This window comes from Moschus berezovskii, chromosome 2 (assembly GCF_049115385.1).
Source record: "Moschus berezovskii isolate FMDL1 chromosome 2, NW_MosBer_1.0, whole genome shotgun sequence".
Lineage (NCBI taxonomy): Eukaryota > Metazoa > Chordata > Mammalia > Artiodactyla > Moschidae > Moschus > Moschus berezovskii.
In genome coordinates this window covers 10,453,228-10,471,733 of record NC_142461.1, presented here as the reverse complement: position 1 = coordinate 10,471,733, position 18,506 = coordinate 10,453,228, and the positions used below count along the sequence as shown (strand labels likewise).

The window sequence follows — 18,506 nt, the reverse complement described above, 5'->3', positions numbered from 1 at the left end:
AGCAGCAGCATTCCAGGAAGCAGGAAATGTCTTGTATGAAATCACAGGCAGGAGAAGTGTAGAGCATTGTAAAGGTGTGACCGGAAAGGAAGCTGAAGAACTATGTTGATGTCAGATAGTCAGAGGCCTTAAATATTGCAATATTTGCCCCTCTGATTTTTCTGCCTCGGTCTAGTCCTTCTAAATTCTCTAAACTCACCTTCAGTTCTCAGATGAAAAATCTTAGGTTTGCCTGTGTGTCAGGTGCCAGTATGGCTGAGATTTGGTCATACAGTTTTAGCTTAGTGCTAAGAAAGACGAATTTTCATCTTGTTAGCTGGCAGTATTCTGAAGGACTTCCAGCCATCCTAGACTTTCAGAGAAGGTTTCTGAAAATAAAAAGTAGCTCCTTTCTACAAAAAGCATTGAGGATGCTCAGCCTTATGAGCAGTCAGGAAAATGCACGTTAGTGATGTACTGTTTTGTGTCTTTCAGATTGGCAAAAATTAAAGTCTGGCAAAAAATGTCAGCAATGATAGGAAGCAACCAGAATCCAGCAAATAGTAGTGTAAATGGTACAACTATTTTGCAAAACAGTTTGGCATTTTCTCATGATTGAAGATATGCATACCTATACCCAGCAGTTTCTCTCCTGGGTATCTACCCTAAAAAACTCTTGCACGTGTTCAGTGGGAGCTGTGTTCAAAAATATCCATAGCAACACTGTTGGCATTAGCAAAATAAACAAAAAATCCATACTGGGAAAAAAATCCCAATATACATCAACTCCAGATTATATATAAATAAATCTCAGTGTGGACATACAGTAGAGCTCCATATAACCATGGAAATGATTAAATTGCAACTGTGGATGGAGGAGCCTGGTAGGCTGCAGTCCATGGGGTCGCTAAGGGTCGGACATGACTGAGCGACTTCACTTTCACTTTTCACTTTCACACATTGGAGAAGGAAATGGCAACCCACTCCAGTGTTCTTGCCTGGAGAATCCCAGGGAAGGGGGAGCCTGGTGGGCTTCCGTCTATGGGGTCACACAGAGTTGGACACGACTGAAGTGACTTAGCAGCAGCAGCAGCAGCAGCAACTTGAATGAATCTCAACAAATTGTAGAGTGAAAAGTTGCAGAAGAATATACATTATGATAAGATTCATGTGAAGAAACATGTGGAACTAAAAATGTTTAGAGATACAGATGTGATAAAGTTATCACTATTTGGGATAGTGTTAATTCATGGTGAAAAGAGAAGAAGGTGGGTTTGGGGAGAGACATGCAGGGGACTTTAAAGCTAATGGTAATATTCTTCTTAAACTAGGTGGTAGGTACACTCTACACTGATACTTGCTATCTCACTGTACTTTACATATATTAAAAAATTTGTACTATAAATTTTAAAGCATTAAGAAAAAGTTGACAATACGTGATAGTCTAGTGTTCCCCCTAGAACACACAAATGCATTTTTCAGAATGTAAAAACAGAGAGATTAGGTAATTTAATTGTTCAAAAGAGAAAGCTTATCAGTGACAACTCAGCCTCAAACTCAATATAGAGCAGTTTCTGTCATCGTACATTGCAACTTTCCCATTATGTAGATTCTGTCGATCAATTAGAAGTGCTTCCACTTGGATTACTGCCTCAGTCTCTCTCCCCTTCATGTAATACATTCTCTCTGCTGCCAGAGAGAGCTTTCTAAATGCAAATCCGATCATGTCATTCCCTGGCCTCAATCTTAAATAGTTCGCAGTAGCCATCAACACACTCCCAAGTGCTATACTACGGCACACAAGGCTCTCTGTACCTGGGCCTCTGTCTATCTTTTTAGCCTCATCACTCATGACCTCCTGCACTTCAGCCACACCAAGCTGTTTGCTGTTCCTGGAACACTGTTTGCCTCTGCACACATTGCTTCCTTCCCCTGAAACTTCTCTTAACTAACCCTTTTCATCTTTTAAGATACTCTGTCTTATGACCCCTTCACCCCCAGTGTGAGCTGGATGCCTCTGTAACCCTTGAATTTTAACATTTGTAGTCATGCCTGGAGAATCCCAGGGACGGAGGAGCCTGGTGGGCTGCCGTCTATGGGGTCGCACAGAGTCGGACACGACTGAAGCGACTTAGCAGCAGCAGCAGTCACATTTATCACTGTATATTATTGTCCCCTTTTTTAATTTGTCTCCTTCAGTAGCTATCAAGCTTCATGAGGACAGGGCAGTGTTGAATTATATCCCCACTGTGTGCATAATGTCTGATATGTAAGGTTTGTTGAAGGAAGGAAGGAAGGAACAAACAAATGATTAATTGGATATCCTTTATCCCGATGCCCCGCGTGCAGTTTGAAATTGTCATTTGTTTGCCAAATTCTGATTATTAGTATTTGTGAAGGTAGGAAGGAAAGGAAAGTCAGGTGGGCAGGCTGGAGAGTGAGTAGATGATGGGGAAAAAGTATCGAGGGAAGGGAAGCCAGAAGCTGATTTGGGAGGGAAAGGAAAGACTCAGAGGCTTATTAACGTTTTAGGCTAAGTGCCCGGAGATTTTAATAACAGCCTGGATTTCTTTCAAGCTGTGGACATGTGCTGATTTTCATGACTTAACCTATTCTGACCTTCCCTAGCCTTTTTGAAATTTATTTTCTTTGGCTGATGACTCTTATCATTCATCTCTCTTTACTTTAGGAAGTAAGAACTTTGAGGTGAGTGAATAAAAAGGAGGTGACAGATTGATCATATTGGTCAGGGTAGCCTTTTGGTTTTTAGTTAATTTTTGCCTTGGTTTTTAATTTTTAATGTCTCACTCTGTACCAGATTAGACCCTTGATATTTTCTAGGGCTTGGAAAGTGTATGGAGATTCTGTCTTGTGATCTGGTGTGCTCCCAGGACTCTTAATCTAAAATAGAGGTTAAACTTGGACCTTTCAGATTGGATTCTCTTCCCTCAGGAAGCAGTGCTGTAAGACTGGAGGTCCAGAGACACTCTCCCCAACTCACCTTTGTGAGAGCTAAAGCATAGTAGCCACTTACTGTAGCTTTATTCATTTGATAAATTTTTATTGAGCATTCTGTGTCTCGCATGATGGTAGGCATTAGAATTAGAGATGACTTGATCACTAGCCTCAATTTAGTCTAGTGGGAGAGCAGGTAAGAAAATCAGTCATTTTTAAGCAGTGGGATAGGATGGGCATGCACAGAGTATTATGGAATTTTAAAGAGGGTGTGAGGGAGGGGCATCAAGCTCCTTTGGGGTCAAGGCATGTCAAAAGATGTTTCACTTTAGCTCAGTGGGTTTTATATATATATATATATATATAAAAATTTGGCCACCCCGGGTCTTAGTTGTGACATGCAGGATCTAGTTCCCTGATCAGAGATTGAACCCTGGCCCCCTGCAGGGATTGCAGGGTCTTAGCCACTGGACCACCAGCAAAATCGCTGAGCTCAGTTTTGGAAGACCCTAGAAGCTGGGGAGAAGACCTTAGAAGCAGGAGGAGAGGGGACGACAGAGGCTGAGATGGCTGGATGGTATCACCGACTCAATGGACATGAGTTAGAGCAAGCTCCAGGAGTTGGTGATGGGTAGGGAGGCCTGGTGTGCTGCAGTCTATTGGGTCGCAGAGTCGGACACAACTGAGCGACTGAACTGAACTGAGAAGTTGGGCGTTGTGGTAGGTGGTTAGACTTGAACAAAAGTATGGAGGCAAGAGAGAACATGATGAGATGGGAAGCCATGAGGAGGTCTGTGGGACTTCAGGGAAGGGTATGTAAATATGCAGATATGACAAGATGAGACTGGAGCCAAAGAAAGGGGTCATATTGTGAATGACCTTTTCTACCTTCCTAAACTAATCAGTAGACATGTTTTCATTCGTGTAATGTTAGATGTTTAGTGTTTCTCTTGGTGTTGTCTCTTGAGCAGCTGAGTTTTACCTAATGTTTTATTTCTTTGGTTTGTTCTTTTTATAATACCCCTTGGAGGTATCATATCAATTTGGAGCTCCCTTTCCTTTTATGCTTTAGGTTCACTCCACATTGAATACCATCTAGTCAAACCCCATACTCAGGCATTGTGGAGAGGATGATGCATTGCTTTTAAGGCAGCTTGGAAGGAGGAGGATTTAAATGACCTTCAAAGACTAATGTCAGACCCCCATGTCAATGTCACTACAATTCATGCATGCATGGAGAGTGGGAAAGGGAACTTAATTACGGAGGAGGGGAATCGTAACCCTGCTTGAATGGGTAGTTGAAAGTCCTGGACCCGCCCCTTAGCCTCAAAAAAGGGCTTTCTTATGTTTGCTGCCAAAGAGGTCATAGGGAGAGCCCACAAAAATACCACCCTCCCTCGGGTGTGTGAGCCAGGCTTATTCTTTTGCTTCCACAGGTGCAGAATAGGTTCACCAAATAGTATTCTGATCTCCATTGAACAGAATTTGGCATCTTATTGTCCTTTTCCAGAAAATCAATCCCTTTAAAGCATGGAACATGGCAATTTTAGGTCAGCAGGCATTTAAAGACACCTTTTAACTTTCAAGGGCTGGCCTAATAAGATATATTTTGTACAAAAATACCAGTGTTACTAAGATGAGACTTGAATCATTTAAATCTTGAAAGGGGCTCAGTTTTAGCTGCCAGTACACCTTTTACTTGTGAAATTACTTCTTGTTGTCTTTTAATGGCACTGTCCTTCTGGAGTGCTGTGATCATCATCAGATATCAGACTCCATTCCTTCTGCTAACCTTTGGTAACTGTTCAGAATTCATTACAGTGTTTGAAATCAGGCATTCACAGTGACCCCTTGTCACTATCCTTTTGGACCATAAAATAGCCTTCCAAGTTAGCCAGGATGACAGCAGAAACGAGCCTTATGTATTATGTGGTCAGGAACTGCTCCAGTGTGGCTACAGTCTGAATGGTGAAAGGAGTTAGTCATAGTTAGGCTTATCTATTTCATTATTTGTTTTGAGAAGTCATATCAGTGAGACACAGATGCACCTTTGGCTCATTAATACCGGAGTCTGAACAGTGAAATTTATTTCAGTGAAATCCTGGAGAGTTGCTGAAAATGCGTGATGCTTCTTTGTAGTTTCTTTTGTGTGTGTGGCCGCGGTGAGTGGCTTGTGGGCTCTTAGTTCCCTGACCAGGGATTGAACCTATGCCCCCAGGGATTGAACCTGTGCCCCCTGCAGTGCAAGTGCAAATTCTTAACCAGTGGACTGCCAGAGAAGTTCCTCTTTATACTTTAAATAGAACTTTTCTACTTTGGAGGGGAAGTGCTGCTGCTGCTGCTACAACATATATATTCATTCAGTTCTTGATATTTCTAAAGTTTGGGAAATTTCCATGTTAATGTAAACACAATTTTAATTTTTCTAAGCACATATCTTAAAACAACACTCATTGATAGATTTTGGTGGGAGGTAGAAAAACAAAGCTTAGTCTTCCTAATTTCTCATCTGTATAGGCCTTTACTCTCCGTTTTAATAGAAGTTCTTCTGCGCACAGACCGTGGCAGAGCCCATTTTCAAAGCAGTTCATAGATTTAGCTATGCAATTTACTTACTCTCGGTCACCAGGAAAGAGTAAAAATCAAAGAGCCAAATGGCTGCTAAGGGAAAATGTTGTAACAGCAAACTTGAGGGGCTAGACCAGAAGGGGCTAGCAAGAGAAGAATGCTTGAGGGTAGTCTCAGGGAACTGTAATTGATAGTAACAGAACAGAAATGACGTAGTGGAAATTTTAGGCTACTATACCAGAGACATGCTTCTAATTTTGGCTTGAAATTGTCGTGCTAAGTAAACCTGTTTTGATTATTGGAATGCCACAGAATTCATCTCTTGGCTTTTTGTCCCACAAAAGCATTAGAATTTAAAACAGGACCTTTAACAAGAGTTACAGCAGACAAGAAATACCAGTTCAGTTAGGGCAGGTGTTATTTAATTACCCTTCTCTATGGGGATGGGGCTATTCACTCAAAAATTGTTTGTGGGTGAAATCACAACAAAGATCCATAAGGTACAGCTTTATATGTATATATTTAAAATAGACATCAATCTCTTGAATTTTTCTGATATCAAAGGTTAATTTAAAATATTAATGCTGAAAAGATTAATTTAAGATATTAAATCTACTAGGCAAGAATACGTGTACATATTGTAATTACTTCCTTTTTACAGTTACAGTAATTGGATTATATTTAATGAGCTATTTACATTTAATAATTAAAAAAGACTTATCTTTTCAGCATTCCCCATATGCAGAAAGAGATGGGGGGGTGGGACTCACTTCTGATATATAATTATCTTTACTTGGGCTAAAAAGGAAAAACAATTGTGCTTTTTAGAAAAAGGCTCAGAAGAATATTATTTTAAAACATACATACAGTCATCACCCATTATCTGAAGTTTCAGTTTTCTCGGTTTCACGGAGAGTCGGACACGACTGAGCGACTGAACTGAACTGAACTAATTTCAGTAGTCCAAAATTATTAAATGAAAAATTCCAGAAATAAGCAATTCATAAATTTTAAATTGCTCACCTTTCTGAGTAGCATAACGAAATCTCACGCCGTCCTACTCTGTCTTGCCCTGAACATGAATCATCTCTGTCCAGCATGTCCACGCTGTGTATGTTACCTGCCTGTTAGTCACTTAGCCACCATCTCGGTTATTAGATCAGTTGTCAGGTGTTGCAGTGCTTGTGTTCACATGATCCTTATGTTACCTGTTCAGTTCAGTTCAGTTCAGTCGCTCAGTCGTGTCTGACTCTCTGCGACCCCATGAATCACAGCACGCCAGGCCTCCCTGTCCATCACCAACTCCCGGAGTACACTCAAACTCATGTCCACAGAGTCGGTGATGCCATCCAGCCATCTCATTCTCTGTCGTCCCCTTCTCCTCCCGCCCCCAACCTTTCCCAGCATCAGAGTCTTTTCCAGTGAGTCAACTCGTCGCATGAGGTGGCCAAAGTATTGCAGCTTCAGCTTTAGCATCAGTCCCTCCAATGAACATCCAGGATTGATCTCCTCTAGAATGGACTGGTTGGATCTCCTTGCAGTATAAGGGACTCTCAAGAGTCTTCTCTAACACCACAGTTCAAAAGCATCGATTCTTCGGCGATCAGCTTTCTTCACAGTCCAACTCTCACATCCATACATGACCACGGGAAAAACCATTGCCTTGACTAGACGGACCTTGGTTGGCAAAATAATGTCTCTGCTTTTTAAAATACTATCAAGGTTGGTCATAACTTTCCTTCCAAGGAGCAAGCGTCTTTTAATTTCATGGCTGCAATCAGCATCTGCAGTGATTTTGGAGCCCAAAAAAATAAAGTCTGACACTGTTTCCACTGTTTTTCCATCTATTTCCCATGAAGTGATGGGACCAGATGCCATGATCTTTGTTTTCTGAATGTTGAGCTTCAAGCCAACCTTTTCACTCTCCTCTTTCACTTTCATCAAGAGGTTTTTGAGTTCCTCTTCACTTTCTGCCATAAGGGTAGTGTCATCTGCATATCTGAGGTTATTGATATTTCTCCCAGCAATCTTGATTCCAGCTTGTGCTTCTTCCAGCCCAGCGTTCCTCATGATGTACTCTGCATCTAAGTTAAATAAGCAAGGTGACAATATACAACCTTGACGTACACCTTTTCCTATTTGGAACCAGTCTGTTGTTCCATGTCCCTTATGTTACCTGTTAATGAGCCTCAAATGCAAGAGTAGCCAAAGAGAGGCTGAAAAGTGCTTCCTTTAAGTGAAAAGGTGAAAGTTCTTGACTTAACAAGGAAAGAAAAAAGTATTTTGTTTACATATAGGGTTTGGTACTTTCAGGCATCCTTGGGGGTCTTGGAATGTATGACCCTTGAAGAAAGGGGACTACTGTATACAGTTTAGGAATTAGCCATGGGAATGTGTTTGGGTTCATTGTAAAAGAAGATGACAGATTAGGCACTTTAAAAAAGTCCTTAATGACAAGATATGAAGAGTTCAACAGTGCCCAGAGAATGAAACTTTTAAGTGATTTTCAGGGACCCTGTAAATGTAACTCATTAGAAGTGACGGAACCCCAAATGCCTAGCTGTTTGAAAACAGGCATTTGTTTGAAAAGCAGCAGCATCTGAACATGTTATCTGAGGCTGGCACTTTAAATGAGCCAGTGTTTCTGTTACTTGAAGATGTGAAGCCCCTGAGCAGCTGGCTAAAACTGGGTGTAGAGAGGGAGAAAGCAGTGTGTTATTCTCATTAACACCATTGCAGTTCCAGGGTAAATATATCAGAAAGGCTTTCTTATGTTAGCATATTTTCTTTTTTTTTTGAGGGGGAAGAAACTAGTCTGGGGTTTGGTGGCACTTGTATATGAAAATGAGAAATATGGGCACAGTCTTGGCTAGGGTGTTTTGTGAAGTCAGCATAGTGTCATGTATGTAGATGGACCTGGGTTTAAAAGGTGTGTGACTGTGATAAAGTTTAGGTCTCTTAGCTGTAAAATCAGAAAGCTACCAGTTACCTTTCAGTAGTGTTTTGAAGATTAGATTTGTTAAAGAAAATGTGAATAAATACCTGACACATTTTGGGCAAACACTATAGGATGCAAAGAAGTTTTAAAAAATCCAGCCCTTATAACAGCAGATTCCAATAGTTGCTGCTGTTACTACTGTTTCTGTTAAGTTTAAAGATATTTTGTTTTTCAGTTCCTGTATTCAAAGAATTGTACACTCCAAAAAGCTGTGCTACAATGTAGAATGTAGTGACTGCCGTAAAAGTTTCAGCATACTTTTTTGGCACCTTTGGAGAGGGAGAAATGACTTCAGACTAGAAGAGTTGAGGAAGGCTTCTTAGAAATGGTGACATTTGCCTTGGGCCTTTAAGATGAAAGAATTTTTTTTTTTTTTAAGAAATGGCACAATCCAGATATTAGTACCTTTGAGACTGCTTTCAAAATATATAAAATGAAAATATTGAATTGACTCTTGACTATGATTTGGAAGACTGATAGACTGATACCCTTTGTCTTAATCCTTAAAATTGGTATAACGTAAGCAGAGGCTAACCATATCTTTCTCTTTTTTTTTTGACATCGGATACATTTTTATTGAACCTTTTAGTTTACAACATGAGGTAAAAGGCAAATCAGTTCAAGTGATATTTTACATAGCTGTAGTAAAATATTTTAAAATTCAAGGGTTTATAATGGATTGCATTTCTTAAAAGTTGAGGGATAAAGTAAACAAGTTCTAACTTGAATTTTCCAGTTGACTCTTCACTTAACAATAGTAACCAGCTCTAATTAGATACATAAGTTTCTTTACGGCCATGTTTTATTGTTGATGATGTCTTTACTATTTTAGTCAATATCCACTAATTCCACTTCAAAAATAAGTTTTGCATTTGGTGGAATTTTGAGGCCATCCATTTCTTTCTCAGCTCTTGTCTTCATACTCCCAGAGAACCTGTTTCAGAAGGTAAGAGGCCTACCTACTGCTTGGTTTCCACTGAGACCAAAGAAAAGAGAACCAATTAGGAGAATTCTTTGTGTAATGCTCAGTACTGTTTAATTTGACCTGCTCTCTTTAAATTATTGTATTACCACTAGGAGGTAAGTCCAGCAAACTCAGTGCTCCTTTGAATTAGCAATGATGAGAGCTGTCAGTTGTTGAGTACCTACTAGGTGCTAGATACCCCTCTGGAAGGCTTACTCATGTTGTCTCATTTTATCCTGAAATCCTGTGAGACAGGTTTTATCTTCCCTATTTTACAGATGCGGCTTGGAGAGATTAACCAGCCCAAAGTCATACGTAACTCGTGGCTCAGGGAATCCTTGTCTCTTGACTGAACTTGCCTCTGGATTCATCAAGCTGTATTGATTTTTTTTAATGTGATAAATACCTATATGAGTACCAACTTTAAAAAAAGAAAAAGGGAAAATTTTCTGCCATTATTAATTATGATTATTCAGAAAATTTAATGTTATTCAGATATGTTATAGGCATATAGTGGTGATATCCTACCTTTTTGCAGTGTTTTCTTATTTGATTTTGGGATACCTGTTCTTCCTTTTAAAAGTTTTCCATGGCATATACTTATTGAAGATAAATTGAAATTAATACCTCTTTATGATTGGGGACCTTGCAAAACCAGAGTGGAAATCAATCCTGACTTAAATAGGAAGCTGGTGGCCTTGATCGCTGGGAGAAGGGAAATAAGGAGGTGAGCCCCGTGATTACCCTGATTTTCTGTCTAGATGTATGTTCTAACCATGGAGCAAGGAGGAGCGGGGGTCAGGGGGAATCCCAAGCAGAGCAGATTCGTCTTACTGAACTGAAGAGACAAATTGTGTTAATAGTTCAAGGGAGGCTGAGGCAACTGGAAGCTGTGGGGTGCAGTTCTGGAAAAGAAGAAGAATACTGTTCTAGAAATCTTAGGGTCTCCTTGAGGCTTGACTGATCACCCATATGCCTGGGGTCAGATTACAGGAGGTTGGAAAAGAGTGACCAGGAACTGAATGAGCTAACTGATTCCCAGTGCAGGGAAGTGTTCCATTTCCTATCAGCCAGAGTAGAAAGCCCATGTTGCTCACTCTCCAGCAGAGATCCAGTAGAGAGCATCCAGTAGAGATCACTGAAGGGCCACATCTGTACTGGGGCTCAAGAGCCAAGAGAGTAAAAGCTGGTCAAGATCCACCCTGCTGCTGCTGCTAAGTCGCTTCAGTCGTGTCTGATTCTGTGCGACCCCATACAGGGCAGCCCACCAGGCTCCCCCGTCCCTGGGATTCTCCAGGCAAGAACACTGGAGTGGGTTGCCATTGCCTTCTCCAGTGCATGAAAGTGAAAAGTGAAAGTGAAGTCGCTCAGTCATGTCAGACTCTTAGCGACCCCACGGACTGCAGCCTACCAGGCTCCTCCGTCCATGGGATTTTCCAGGCAAGAGTACTGGAGTGGGTTGCCATTGCCTTCTCCGTAAGATCCACCCTAACAAAGCTTAAAAAGAAACCTCAGGTGTACCAAACTGAATCAGAAGTCACTTAACTGCCAACCAGAACAAAGCCTCCCACTCTTGAAACCAAGACAACAATGTTAGGTACTCAGCATCATAAAATCACAATGTCCAACGTCCAGTCAGAAGTTACCAGGAAAATGTGACCCATAATTACAGGAAAAATCAGTTCGTAGAAACACTCAAAAATGACAGAATGATAGAATTACCAGACAAAGATATTGAAATAGCTGTTATAATTATGTTCAAATATATAGAGGAAAGGGCTTCCCAGGTAGCACTTGTGGTAAACCCGCCCTGCCAGTGCAGGAGACTTATCCATAGGTGGGGAAGATCCCCTGGAGAAGGAGATGGCACCCCAGTCTAGTATTCTTGCCTGGAGAATTCCATGGACAGAGGAGCCTGGCAGGCTACAGTCCATAGGGTTGCGAAGAGTTGGACACGACTGAAGTGACATATAAAAGAAAATGTGAACATATTAACTAGGAGGTAAACATTTTAGCCTTGCAAATAAATAGTGGAATTTGGTTTCAGTCTCTCTTATTTTTTATTATCTTTCTTCTCATGCTATTGATGATTTGGTAAAATTTGAATATTATCTTGTAAGTCTTATGTTATCAAAACATATAATTTTCTTTTTTCTTTTTTGTTATATCATTTTAGAATTGGAAAGAACTTTTAAAGATTGTTCACCCTCTCATAGAAAAAGAAATATTATGTTTCATTAATTCTGAGATGTACATTTTCCCCATATTTTAACTTCTCTGGAATAATCTTGCATCTTAGATTTCATGAAATACCATAAAAACCCATTAGAGTTGTGAGTTTTCCGAATACTTATGGTAGAATTCAAGTCTTCTACTTATATTACCCCCACCTAGAAAACTTCCGTTCTTTATTCTTTAAATCCAGATCCTGCCCGGATCTGGTCTTTATTCCAGGAATTCTGTTCAGTTGAAAGTGATCTTTTCATACTTTCTTTTGTCATAATTGGCTACATCATTCGTTTGATAACTTCTGTTTACTATGTTTTTACTTACCTGTGTTTTATCTGTCTCCTCAGATTATAAGCTCTTGGAGTCATGGGAAGAATTTTATATTTCTTTGTGTCATCTAGTGTCTCAGTTCAGTTCAGTTCAGTTCAGTCGCTCAGTCGTGTCCGACTCTCCGCGACCCCATGAATCACAGCACGCCAGGCCTCCCTGTCCATCACCAACTCCCGGAGTTCACTCAAACTCATGTCCACAGAGTCGGTGATGCCATCCAGCCATCTCATTCTCGGTCGTCCCCTTCTCCTCCCGCCCCCAACCTTTCCCAGCATCAGAGTCTTTTCCAGTGAGTCAACTCGTCGCATGAGGTGGCCAAAGTATTGCAGTTTCAGCCTTAGCATCAGTCCCTCCAATGAACACCCAGGATTGATCTCCTTTAGAATGGACTGGTTGGATCTCCTTGCAGTATAAGGGACTCTCAAGAGTCTTCTCCAACACCACAGTTCAAAAGCATCGATTCTTCGGCGATCAGCCTTCTTCTCAGTGTCTACTTGATAAATATTCATTGATTGATAAGGGTGCTATGATTAGTAGTTAGCCATTAATGCAACCCAAAACTTATTAAAAGAGTTGTTTACCAGTTAAGAGAACCACATATTTAACCATATGCCAGAACTAAGCACTGGATGGATGTCGAGTTAGTGCCTCTGCTACTACTGCCTCTACTATTGCTTCCGCTGCTACTACAGTCATTACTGCTATTGTAATCATTCTGTGCCAGGTACTGTGTTAAGTATTTTATACATGCATTATTTCATTTTTCTGCACAACCACCTTAAAAACTAAGGATCATTTTACTGATTTTAACAGGTTAGGAAACAGACAGAGTACTGCTTGCCAAGGTCCCAGAACTAAGTTTGGCGGTAGTGGGTTGAATCCACACCTCTTTCTCTAAGGATCATGGTCTTACTGCTCTGCATCACTGCTTATTGGGTCTTTTGAGGGCTTTGGTAACCTGGTAAACTGAGGATAGAAAGAAGAGAAATGGACGCTTGCTTTTCCCTCTGTTCAGGGACTTTTCCTGATAAATCCCGTGTTTTGAGTGGTGGATAGACCTTGTGAGAGGAGGATGTACAGCTGCCCTTTGCTGCTCTTAGTCAGTTGCTGGCAGCTTGGCCGTTAGTGACAGATGAGTGTGTGACACTTCTTCAGCAATGAATTCTTATTACAGCTGGCAGAATAGAATGGTTGATATGAAATTTCATGGCAGTTTGCTTCATAATTCCATTCCCTGGTGTACAGATGTAGTTGTGACTGCTAGGCCTCTCTCCTCACTTAAGTTGGTCTATTAGCAGTCACATCCAGGACTATTGCTCTGTCTACTCCATGACCACACAGTGTGTTTGTGTATCACCTTGAGCTGTCAGCAAAACATTTTGCTGAATTTCCTGAATTTCCCCCTGGCCTTTCTCATTTGTGTAGAACTGGCTTCTTTTTTGGCCTTTTCATCCCAGAGAGAGAGTAGTTACTATAGAGGGATGCTTGAAATATGAAGAGAAGCAACCCAGAGATTAAAATGCATGGCTAGAGAGCTAGCAGGATGAAATGAGACTTACTCAGTGCCTAATGTACGATTCCATACTGATTATCTCTTTCCTCATTTTTAAACTTGCTTCAGTATCTCATCCACCAGTGGGTGCTCCAGTGTCTCATCTGTAGGGAGCTTAACTAAGTGCAGTAGGCTACTATTTGCAGGAACCAGGAAAGAAGGGATACAGCCTAGCTCCATTTTCTCTATCCCTGGGTGAGATAGTAAACTGGGAATTAGACATTCTCCCATAAAAAACAACTTTGTGTTCCTATATGGTAGCACATGTCCAGGTTAGGCTTCCTCCCGGGTATTCAAGCCCAGGTACTTGGAGAGGAATGCCTTTTGTATCTTTCCTCATCTCAGTTTTTTGGCCACCACCAACTGGAGATCACTCATTTCTGTTGTTGCCTGTAAATAAAGAAAACTATTTGAAAAAGAGAGTATTAGGGCTTGTGTGAGTTATTGACACATTTCTAATAATCTTGTGCAATGATTTGTTGAGGTTTGGTTTTTTTTAATCTGTTTTTTTGTTGAAGGATAATTGCTTTACAGAATTTTTTTGTTTTCTGTCAAGCCTCAACATGAGTCAGCCATGAAAGACAGTGAAAGTGAAGTCGCTCAGTCGTGTCCAACTCTTTGTGACCCCATGGACTGTAGCCTACCAGGCTCCTCCGTCCATGGGATTTTCCAGGCAAGAATACTGGAGTGGGTTCCTTCTCCTGGGGATCTTCCCAACCCAGGGGTCGAACCCGGATCTCCTGCATTGTAGGCAGACACGTTACCATCTGAGCCACCAAGGAAGTCCATATCAGCCACTGCTGCTGCTGCTGAGTCACTTCAGTCCGACTCTGTGTGACCCCATAGACGGCAGCCCACCAGGTTCCCCCGTCCCTGGGATTCTCCAGGCAAGAACACAGGAGTGGGTTGTCATTTCCTTCTGCAATGTGTGAAAATGAAAAGTGAAAGTGAAGTCACTCGGTCATGTCTGACTCGTAGCGACCCCATGGACTGCAGCCTACCAGGCTCCTCCGTCCATGGGATTTTCTAGGCAAGAGTACTGGAGTGGCTTGCCATTGCCTTCTCCGAGTCGGACACGACTGAGCGACTGAACTGAACTGAACTGAATGTAAGTTTCCATGTTACTCTTTCCATGCATCTCACTTTCTTCTTCCCTCTCCCCATGTCCATAAGTCTATTCTCTGTCTGTTTCTTCATTCAGTTCAGTTCAGTTCAGTCGCTCAGTCGTGTCCGACTCTTTGCGACCCCATGAATCACAGCACGCCAGCCCTCCCTGTCCATCACCAACTCCCGGAGTTCACTCAGACTCATGTCCATAGAGTCGGTGATGCCATCCAGCCATCTCATTCTCTGTCGTCCCCTTCTCCCGCCCCCAACCTTTCCCAGCATCAGAGTCTTTTCCAGTGAGTCAACTCGTCACATGAGGTGGCCAAAGTATTGCAGTTTCAGCTTTAGCATCAGTCTTTCCAATGAACACCCAGGATTGATCTCCTTTAGAATGGGCTAGTTCTTCAGTACCATTCTTCTAGATTCCGTATATATGTGTTAGAATGCGATATTTATCTTTCTCTTTCTAACTCTTTCTGACTTTCTCTCTTTCTGACTGACTTCACTTTGTATAATAGGTTCTAGGTTCATCCACCTTGTCAGACTCAAATGCATTCCTTTTTATGGCTGAGTAACATTCCATTGTGTATGTGTACCACAACTTCTTTCTCCATTCATCTGTCGATGGACATCTAGGTTGCTTCCATGTTCTAACTATTGTAAATAGTGCTGCAATGAACAATGGGATGCATGTGTCTCTTTCATTTTTGGTTTGCACAGGGTATATGCCTAGGAGTGGGATTACTGGGTCATATAGTAGTTTTATTCCTAAAAAAATATGGAGCGCTTCATGAATTTGCATGTCATCCTTGCACAGGGGCCATGCTAATCTTCTCTGTATCGCTCCAATTTTAGTATATGTGCTGCTGAAGCGAGCCCGAAGTTTTGTTTTGTGAGTTTTTTTTTGTCCCAGAGCAGTTGAGTTGTTTTTCATGTTAAAAACTTCTGTGTGAATTTGATGCTCAGTTGATGACTGTAGCTGAAAGAAAGCTGGTACTTGAGCACCCACGAATGATAGGAGTAAGGTTTCCTCACTTATTCATAGTGGTGCAAGTGGTAAAGAACCCGTCTGCCAGTGCAGGACACAGAAGAGATGTGGGTTCGATCCCTGGGTCGGAATGATCCCCTGGAGAAGGGCATGGCAACCCACTCCAGTATTCTTGCCTGAAGAATTCCATGGACAGAGGAGCCTGGTGGGCTACAGTCCATAGGGTCACAGAGTCAAACATGACTGAAGCAACTTAGCATGCTTGCAATCAGAGTAAAAGTAAGCCCCCATTTATTTTTTCCAGTTTTACTGCGAATTGATATACAGCACTATATATGTTTAAGGTATGCAGCGTAATGATCTTACTTACATCCATCATTTCATATAGATAACAAAACTAAAGAAATGGAAAAAAAGTTTGTGTGTTTGTTAAAAACTCTTAGGATTTACACTCTTAACAATTTTTGTATATAACATACATCACTGTTAATTATATTTGTCATGCTGTGCATTATATCTCTGGCACTTATTTATCTTATAACTGGAAGTTTATACCTTTTGACTGCCTTCATCCAATTCCCCTCCCCCTGCCTCTGGTAGCTATAAAATTGATCTCTTTTTCTGTGAATTTATTTTTGAAGTATAATTGACCTGCAACTGTGTCTTAGTTCCTACTATACAGTATATGATTTGGTGTTTTGAAACATTTCAAAATGATTGCCAGTATAAGTCTAGTTAAGATATGTTACAATACAAATACATATCATAGTTACTGACTGTATTTCCCATATTGGACATTTCATACCCCTGACTTGTTTATAAACCCCTGGAAGTTTATACCTCTTAATCTCCTTCACCTATTTCTTTCTCCCTGTCCTCTGGCAAGCACCTGTTTTGTTCACTGTATCTATAATTTTGTTTCTATTCCTTTTTTTTTTTTATGGCCCTGCCATACAGTTTGCAGCTTAAGGGATCTCAGTTCCCCAACCAGCAATTAAATCCCAGTCTTCCCAGGTGGCCCAGTGGTGAAGAATCTGCCTGCCAGTGCAGGAGACTCTAAAGACTTGAGTTCGATCGCTGGGTTGGGAAGATCCCCTGGAGTAGGAAATGTCAACCCCCTCCAGTGTTCTTGCCTGGAAAATTCCATGGACAGAGGAGTCTGGCGGGCTACAGTCAATGGGATTGCAAACAGATGTGACTGAGTGACTGAGCACACGCGCGCACACACACACAGCAGTTCTGAAAGCACCAAATCCTAACCGCTAGGCCACCAGGGAGCCCATTTCTGTTACGTTTGTTCATTTCTTTTTTAGATTCCATATATAAGTGAAATCATACAGTATTTGTCTTTCTCTGTCTGACTTATTTCCCTTAGCATAATACCCTATAGGTTCATCCATGTTGTTGCAAATGGCAAGATTTCATTCTTATTTTGGTGGGGGGAGTAATAAAGCTCAACATTCAGAAAATCTATTCCCATCACTTCATGGGAAATAGATGGGGAAACAGTGGAAACAGTGTCAGACTTTATTTTTGGGGGCTCCAAAATCACTGCAGATGCTGATTGCAGCCATGAAATTAAAAGACACTTACTCCTTGGAAGGAAAGTTATGACCAACCTAGATAGCATATTAAAAAGCAGAGACATTACTTTGCCAACCAAGGTCCATCTAGTCAAAGCTATGGTTTTTCCAGTGGTCATGTATGGGTGTGAGAGTTGGACTGTGAAGAAAGCTGATCGCCGAAGAACTGATGCTTTTGACCTGTGGTGCTGGAGAAGACTCTTGAGAGTCCCTTGGACTGCAAGGAGATCCAACCAGTCCATTCTAAAGGAGATCAATCCTGGGTGTTCATTGGAAGGACTGATGCTAAAGCTGAAACTCCAATACTTTGGCCACCTCATGCGAAGAGTTGACTCACTGGAAAAGACTCTGATGCTGGGAGGGATTGAGGGCAGGAGAAGGGGCCGACAGAGAATGAGATGGCTGGATGGCATCACCGACTCGATGGACACGAGGTTGAGTGAACTCCGGGAGTTGGTGATGGACAGGGAGGCCTGGCATGCTGTGATTCATGGGGTTGCTCACGACTGAGCGACTGAACTGACCTGAGCTGAACTGAATTTTCTTGTAGTTGATTTACAGTGTTGTTTTAGTTTCTACTGTACAGCACAGTAAATCAGTTACACATATACATGTATCCACTCTATTTTTTTATTTTAATTTTTTAAAATATTTATTTGGCTGCATTGGGTCTGGTCTTAGTTGAGGTACATGGTGTGTTTGATCTACAGTTGCGACATGTGAGATCTTGTAGTTGTGATATGCGAACCCTTAGTTGCACCATGTGGGATCTAGTTCCCTGACGAGGGATTGATCGGGAGCCTACTGCATTGGGAGCCTGAGTCTTAGCCACTGGACTACCAGGGAAGTCCCTATCTACTCTTTTTTAGATTCTGTTCCCATATAGACTATTACAAAGTATTGAGTAGAGTTCCCTGTGCTATACAGTAGGTTCTTATTAATTTCCTATATGATATATAGTAGTGTGTATATATCAGTCCCAAAAGGTTTTCATTCCTTTTTTATGGATGAGTAATATTCCAGTATGTATATGTGTATGTATATATACCATGTCTTCTTTATCTAATCATCTATTGATTGGCACTTGGGTTGCTTCCATATCTTGGCTATTGTAAATAATGCTGCAGTGAACATAGAGGTGTAGGTATCTTTTCAAGTGAGTGTTTTTGTTTTCTTTGGATAAATATCCAGGAGTGTAATTGCTGGATCAAAAGTAAGACCTTTTAGATGGATAGTTTGGAGTATTTCAGACC

The 18,506-nt window shown here is 41.2% G+C and overlaps 1 protein-coding gene and 1 non-coding gene across 2 annotated transcripts in view; one reads left to right on the top strand and one right to left on the bottom strand.

The window, feature by feature from the left end:
* WASF2 (WASP family member 2) overlaps window positions 1-18,506 on the top strand; it is a 72,970-nt gene that overhangs the window by 26,829 nt on the left and 27,635 nt on the right. The gene's annotated exons all lie outside the window — the stretch shown is intronic.
* LOC129538799 (U6 spliceosomal RNA) lies at window positions 15,455-15,561 on the bottom strand. The gene has a single exon (XR_008682334.1). It is a non-coding gene; the product is annotated as a U6 spliceosomal RNA (small nuclear RNA).